This window comes from Notamacropus eugenii, chromosome 1 (assembly GCF_028372415.1).
Source record: "Notamacropus eugenii isolate mMacEug1 chromosome 1, mMacEug1.pri_v2, whole genome shotgun sequence".
In the NCBI taxonomy this organism is placed as follows: domain Eukaryota; kingdom Metazoa; phylum Chordata; class Mammalia; order Diprotodontia; family Macropodidae; genus Notamacropus; species Notamacropus eugenii.
This window is the reverse complement of record NC_092872.1, coordinates 524,087,466-524,094,544: the sequence shown is the minus strand read 5'-3', so window position 1 is coordinate 524,094,544 and position 7,079 is coordinate 524,087,466. Positions and strand designations below refer to the sequence as shown.

At 39.2% G+C, this 7,079-nt stretch overlaps 1 long non-coding RNA gene across 1 annotated transcript; it reads right to left on the bottom strand.

Moving 5' to 3' along the window:
- Positions 1-290: 290 nt before the first annotated feature.
- On the bottom strand, positions 291-6,475 carry LOC140520127 (uncharacterized). Its single transcript, XR_011972406.1, has 2 exons — positions 4,000-6,475; positions 291-612 (listed from the first exon to the last, which is right to left on the bottom strand). It is a non-coding gene; the product is annotated as an uncharacterized lncRNA (long non-coding RNA).
- Between the last annotated feature and the right edge of the window lie 604 nt (positions 6,476-7,079).

Genomic DNA, 7,079 nt, shown 5'->3' with positions numbered 1-7,079 from the left:
GTGTCCAGCTCTCACTTCCTGTGGCTCTTTCTTTTTTGCCCTTCTCTTGAATAATAATTATGTAATATAGAGCTCTGTGGCCCTGGTCACCTGGAAGCCCAGGTGTGTTAGATTTTCCGTCAATACTTCCCAATCAGGGTTCTCTGATACCTTTAATGAGATGGGGAGGGGGGGTAATTTGGCTCTCTATAAATGGTTTTATTTTTTCAAACCCCCTCCAATGATGTCATTACCTCAATTATAGGGGATGGTTTCCTGCACCCCAGTTTCCATAGCCACTAGCAGTCAGATTAAATTTTACATCAAAATATTTATTTCAAAATGTATAATCATAAAAACACAAATTTACTCCCCCAACAAGTGGGAGGTATAATCCCTCTCTCATTTTCACTAATTTAGTCTCTGGGGAAGGGAATTAGGTTCATAGTTTAGACAGGTTCCCATAGAGCACAGTCCCAGTTCCAAGTCCAAAATTCAGCTTGGGCTCAAGTCCCAGGCACCCTGGCTTCTCAGGGCATCTTTACTTGGCTGGTTGGCTGGCGGCATCATCCCACCTGCCCTCCTGGCTCCAAATCACTATGACTCCACGAGGATCACCTCCGGCATCTGAAACTGGAGAACTCAGAAAGTACAAAACAGAAACAAATATCCCCAGGTCCATTTCTCAGAACCAGAGTAAAAGAGAGAGCAAGGGAAGGAAAGTCCTTCCCCTCTCACCGGATCAGTTCATGGTATTCTCACTGTTTGTTGTGGATGAACTGGGATCTTCACCCTCTGGACTCAGTAGATAAGAGTTATTATAAAGAAAAAGAGAGAGTGGCAGAAAAATGACTCAGTCTTACTAGTTTTAAAAATGAAGGCAGCCAATCAAAGGATGCTACCCCTACTCATATGATAGGAGATGCAGAGGAATCTATGTAATGCAAACTGGGCATGCTCAAAAGCTTTCCAGGGTATCCCCATGTTAGGAGACCTGGGCAGGCCCAGAGAAACCTGGGTTACATATTTCCCTGTTTCAAAACTTGCCATCACCCAAATAGTCAGTAGTTCTTTTTTTTTTTTAAATGCAGTCTTCATCCTAAATTCAGTCCAGTTCTCTTTAATATCTGAGGAGGAATGAGCTGTACCCTTGACTTGCCTCCAGTGCCATTCAGTAAAGCCAATATTACATTATTGTATGCAATCCCATGTGTACAGACGAAAATCACAGTTATCTCCAAATACAGAGTTTTCATATTCCTAGAACAAGGACTGGGCATGCTCAAAAGGCCCTTCATGGGTGCTTCTGTCTAAGAATAGGAATACCCAGAGAAGTCTGAGTTACAATAGTGATAGCAGTTACAACAGCAGCCGTAACAATAGCTACTATGTCTATAGCATTTTATGGTTTGCTTAGTGATTTACATAATCCCTTACAACAATCCTGGGAAGTATTGTTCCCATTTTATAGATGAAGAAACAGAGGCTAAGAGGGGAAGTGACTTGTCCAAAGTCATACAGCTAGTAAGTGTTGAAGCTTTCCTTTGAATTCTGGTCTTTCTCATCCTAGATTTTGCCCACTCTCTGTAGTGCCACCTCACTGCTTCTTGAAGGATGGGTTAGTGCTAATGACTGGTAATAATGCCTGACAGCCTCCTGCCAGGAGGGGCAGACTGTTACCTCCTATACTTTCCTTCCTTCCTGCAGCTTCCTTGGGATAGAAGCATGGATTTAAAAGTCCTGTCTGCCATGTGTTACATTTGAAAATTAAGGTACTTTGAGACACAAAGGTCCAACCAAGGATCATTCATTTATTAGACAGACTAGCAGTAACCAATAAATTGGGTCAAAAGCATTTCTCAATGACCAAAGACCTTGAGTGAGGACTATCAGGGTCTTTTATAACAATTAGAAAAATAACTGAGTAAAATCTATAGCAATTTAGCTACAGTGGTTTAAATGGATGAGATTTGACCTTCTAGATTAGTCAAGTTTCTCTGCAAAGTGGGTGATGGGTGTGGTTACATGGGTGGAGATAATTATAGGACAAAACCTTGACCTTTAGGCAAACTTCTCTCTAGGCTGTGGGTGGTGGGTAAAGTTTATAAGATAAAGGAGCCTGGGAAGGGATTATTAAATCTAACTTGATTAAGTCCTGGCAAGATAGAATTAGAATCAATTTTTACTTTTACATACCGATTCATCTTTGGAAAGAATGTCCCGTGGACTGTCCTTTCCATGGTGCAGAGGCTAAAGATCAGGCATTCTCCTTGGGCTGTTTTGACTGAAGTCTCTTGCCTTGAGCCAGTAGAGTTTTGGGGACCTCCACCCTATAGCCTAGGTTAGGAATGGACATTGACCTGAACTCTAGTCAAAGCAGAAGTTATTCTCCCTGAGCCAAGGCAATACAAATACTGCTATGCAGGTTATGCTGACCAGTCCCTGATTTCTCTAGCCCATGTGAGGTTCTGCCTGTCAATTTTGTACTCCAATAAATGAAGCTTTTCAGTCTATGTAGTATATTAGTTGGTCCAATCTTATTTTAACCAGAAAGCCATTTGGATTAATATTTTCCCCAGGACAAATAACATTAGCTAGCACTTCTCTATTTTTACTATACGTCAGGCACTGTGCTATGCGCTTTACAAATATTATCTCATTGAATCCTCACAACAACCCTGAGAAGTAGGTGCTGTTATTATTTTCATTTTACAGTTGAAGGAACTGAGGCAAACAGAGGTTAAGTGACTTACTCAAGGTCATGCAACTAGTAAATGTCTGAGGCTGGATTTGTACTCAGTTCTCCAGGCCCAACTCTCTATGCACTGCCATCACCTAGCGTAAACGACAAGCCTTTATTCCTCAGCAAAATTAGGAAGATGTTTTTTAATAATTTCTAAGTCCTGGATTCAAAGAATCTCCAAGAGTGCTTCCAGCTATAATATTCCAAGTTTGTGAATCAAGGGTATTAGATTTCCTTCACTGGAAGCTGGCTTGTTGGCTACCTTATAGTAAGGATTTCTTTTTAATTTGGTTTGGGTTGGACTGGATAGATCCTGAGGTCGTTTCCAACTCTAAAAAATCCTTGATTCTGTGAGGTTAGTGTGATGTTTCCTGCCAGAGCAGCCGTTCTCCCAAAGGTTTCTCTTCAGCTGTAACCACTCACTCTGGGATGACCTTCCTCTGGAACTGCACACCCCTACTACTCTGCTAAATTGTGAGAATATCATTCCCTGAGGCCTCAGAATTAGTCAGGGCTCTGTGCTTATTCAGTCTTCCCTGGCCTCTGGCCCCAGGTATCACCATACTCTGACCAGTATACTTCTCTCACTTAGGTCTCCAGTTGTTTTTTCCTACACTGTTGGGGAACCTGGCATTGGATGTACTATCCCTGGTGAGCCTGGTAGGGATGTCCCTTTATGATACAGTGGAAAGTATATGGTATTTGGAGTCAGAGGATCTGGACTGGAATTCTAGCTCTGTCACTCTGTGTGACCTTGGGCAAATCACTTAGACTCTCTGGCCTTCAGTTTCCTCAACTATAAAATGAATTGATTAGAATGCATGGCATCTAAGGTCACTTATACTCCTAAGTCTATGAGTCTATGATGTTGGAAGACTAGTCTCTGGCTAATCTCTTTTTAGGTGCTCAGTAAATACTTGTTTGGTTGAATTGAACTGAGCTAGAACCATTTGCCAGGGGATCCATGGATTATCTTTGGAGATTGCCAAATTGTTATTTTATGCTTGAACCACAGAATATTAGAAATACAGGAAACTTTTAGAAATAGTCTAGCTCAATCACCTCATTTTACAGAGATGGAGACCGAGGCTCACAGATATGATTTGCCTAGGGTTACATAGTGAGTGAGTGGTGGAGCTGGGAATCAAATCCAGGTCTTCCAACTTCAAGTCTTTTTTAAAAAATTTAATTAATTTATTCGTTTTCAGTTTTCAACAATCACTTCCATAAATCTTAAGGTGTAAATGCTTACACTGAAAATGTAACAGTTAGCTCACCCCTGTGACTTCTGCTTTCCCTCTTCTTCCAAATGGGCTGAGAAGCAGAGAACTCCACACTCTCCTTTTCCTGGTAGGAGAAAGGAGCTCTCCTTGGGTTTCCTGCTATTTTCTGATGGTTATATGGAGGACATTTTGGACCTAGGAAAGGTATGGATGAATGAATGAATGGGTGAATGAATGAATTTATTAAATGCATATATGTCCGATGCTCCAGGCATATAAAAACAAAATCTAGAAAGTCTTTACCCTAAAGAAATTTATATTCTAATAAAGGGAAACAAGACATATAGGAAGTGGTGGCCAGGGAAGGCTATTTTGGTTTGGGGAATTCCAGATATGGTGAATGGAATAATAGCACAGTTAGCTGACATGCCTTTTCCAGAGATAATGGTAATGTTGATTTGATCATAGCTCCCCAAGCAAGAGCTAAGAGCTGGTCACTTAGTCAATAAGAATTTATTAAATGCTGATAATTTTCCCGACACTGTGCCAAACCCCAGGAATACAAAGAAAAGCCTAGAAAAAATTCTTACCCTCAATGAGATTATTGTCTAATGAGGAGATAACATGTAAATAACTAGATATAAAGAAGAGCTGGAAGAAAACTTCAGAGGGGAAATAATCAGCAGCTGTGGGGATGGGAAGATCCCGTACAAAGTGGCATTTGAATTTTCTCAAAGGGAGCCAGGGATTCTAGTAGAAAGAACCAGCTCCAGAAGGCATTCCAGGCATGGGGTACAAGGCATGGAGATGGGAAATATTAATAGGAAGTCATTGGAGTTTACTGAGGAAGGGGCCAGGGTAATGACATGGCCAGAAAGGAAAATCACTTTGGCAGCAGTGTCGAGACCAGGTTGGAGGGAGGAGAGACTTGGAACAGAGAAATTGTTTAGAAGATTATTGAAATTGCCCCAGGAAGAGGCACAAGTGCTGGTTATGTGAATGGAAAGGAGGAGTTGTATACAAGAGATGTTGTAAAGATAAAAATCATAAGATGAATGAATGTGAGGAGGTTGAGTACAGGGATGTTCTGGTAAATATTTAACAATCAACTGTTCAAGAAAAAATATATGCAAGATACTTTTAATCTGCATCATGAACACTTTCTTTTTTTAAAAAAAAATATATTTATTTTATGTTGTTACATTTTGTGTTCTGAGTTGTCTCTCTCCTTCCCTTCCAACTCCAGATTAGAGAAGGCCAACATTTCATACGAATGTGGAACCATACAATACATACTTCCACATATCAGTTCTTTTTCAGAAGGTGGATGGCATTTTCCTTCATAAATCCTTTATAATTGATTTGAATGTTCATATTACTCTGAATAGCTTAGTAATTCACAGTTATGCTTTGAACAATATTGTGGTTACTGCACAAAATGTTCTCTATGCTCTGGTCATTTCCTCTGCATTATTTTATGCAGGTCTTTCTAAAACCAACCAGCTCCTCATTTCTTATAGAACAGCAGTATTCCATCGCAAGCATATTCAACCATTCCCAAATGATGGATATCTCCTCAATTTTCAGTTTTTTCCCCCCACAAAGCACGCTGCTATAAATATTTTAGAATATAGCTTCTTTTTCTTTTTTTCCTGATCACCTTGGGAAACAGACCTAAGAGTGTTATTGCTAGGTCAAATGGTGTATACACAATTTTATAACTCTTTGGGCATAGCTTCAAATTACTCTTCAAAATAGTTGGATCAGTTCACAGTTCCACTAACAGCATATTAATGTCCCAATTTTCCCATATTCCCTCCAACATTTATTATTTCCTTCTTTGATCATTTTAGCCAATCTGAGAGGTTTGAGTTGGTATCTCAAAGTTGTTTTAATTGGCATTTTTCTAATCAATAATGATTTAGAACATTTTTTTATATTACTATAGAAAACTTTAATTTCTTCTTCCAAAAACTCCCTGTTCAAATCCTTTAGCCATTTATCAATTGGGGAACGACTCATGGTCTTATAAATTTGATCCATTCTCTCTATGTGAGTTATAAGGCCTTTAATTAACAAAGTGTCTATAAAAAGATTCCCCCAATTTTCTGCTTTCTTTCTAATATTGACAATATTTGGTTTTATTTGAATAAAAATTTTTTAATTTAATGTAATCAAAATTATGCATTTTACATTCCAGTGCTCTTTATCTCTTGTTTATTTGCAAATTCTTCTCTCCATAAATCTGATAGGTAATATGTTCCATACTCTTCTAACTTAACTTATGATATTTCCCTTTATGTCTACATCATATATCCATTTTGACCCTTATCTTGGTAAATAGTACAAGATATTGGTCTGTATCTACTTTCCACCAGATTGTTTTCCAATTTTCCAAGCAATTTTTACTGTATAGTGAGTTTTTATCCCAAAGTTTAGATCTCTTTTTAAAAATTTGTTCATTTTTAGTTTTCAACATTCATTTTTCACAAGATTTTGAGTTTCAAATTTTCTCCCCATCTCTCCTCTCCATCACCACAAGACATTCTGATTACCCCTTCCCCCAATCTGCCCTCCTTTCTATCACACCCCTCCCTTCCCTTATCCCAATCTTCTCTCTTTTCTTGTAGGGCAAGATAGATTTCTATGCCCCATTACCTATATTTCTTATTTCCCAGTTGAACGCAACAACAATTCTCAACATTCGTTGCTAAAACTTTGAGTTCCACCTTCTCTCCCTTCCTCCCTCCCTCCCCATCCTCACTGAGAAGGCAGGCAATTCGATATAGGCTATACATGCATAGATATGAAAAAGCCTTCCATAATAGGCATGTTGCAAAAGACTATTTCCCTCCATCCTATCCTGCCCCCAATTTATTCTATTCTCTCTTTTGAACTTGTCCCTCCCCAAGAGTGTTTACTTCTAATTGCTCCCTCTTCCCATTTGCCCTCCCTTCTATCATCCCCCCACATACCCCACTTATCACTTTATCCCCTGCTTTCCTGTAGTGTAAGATAGACTTTCATACCAAATTGAGTGTGCATGTTATTCCCTCCGTAAGCCAAATGTGATGAGAGTAGAAAGCTTAGATCATCATGTTTGTTAAATGCAAGGTTGCTATAATAGTTTGCTA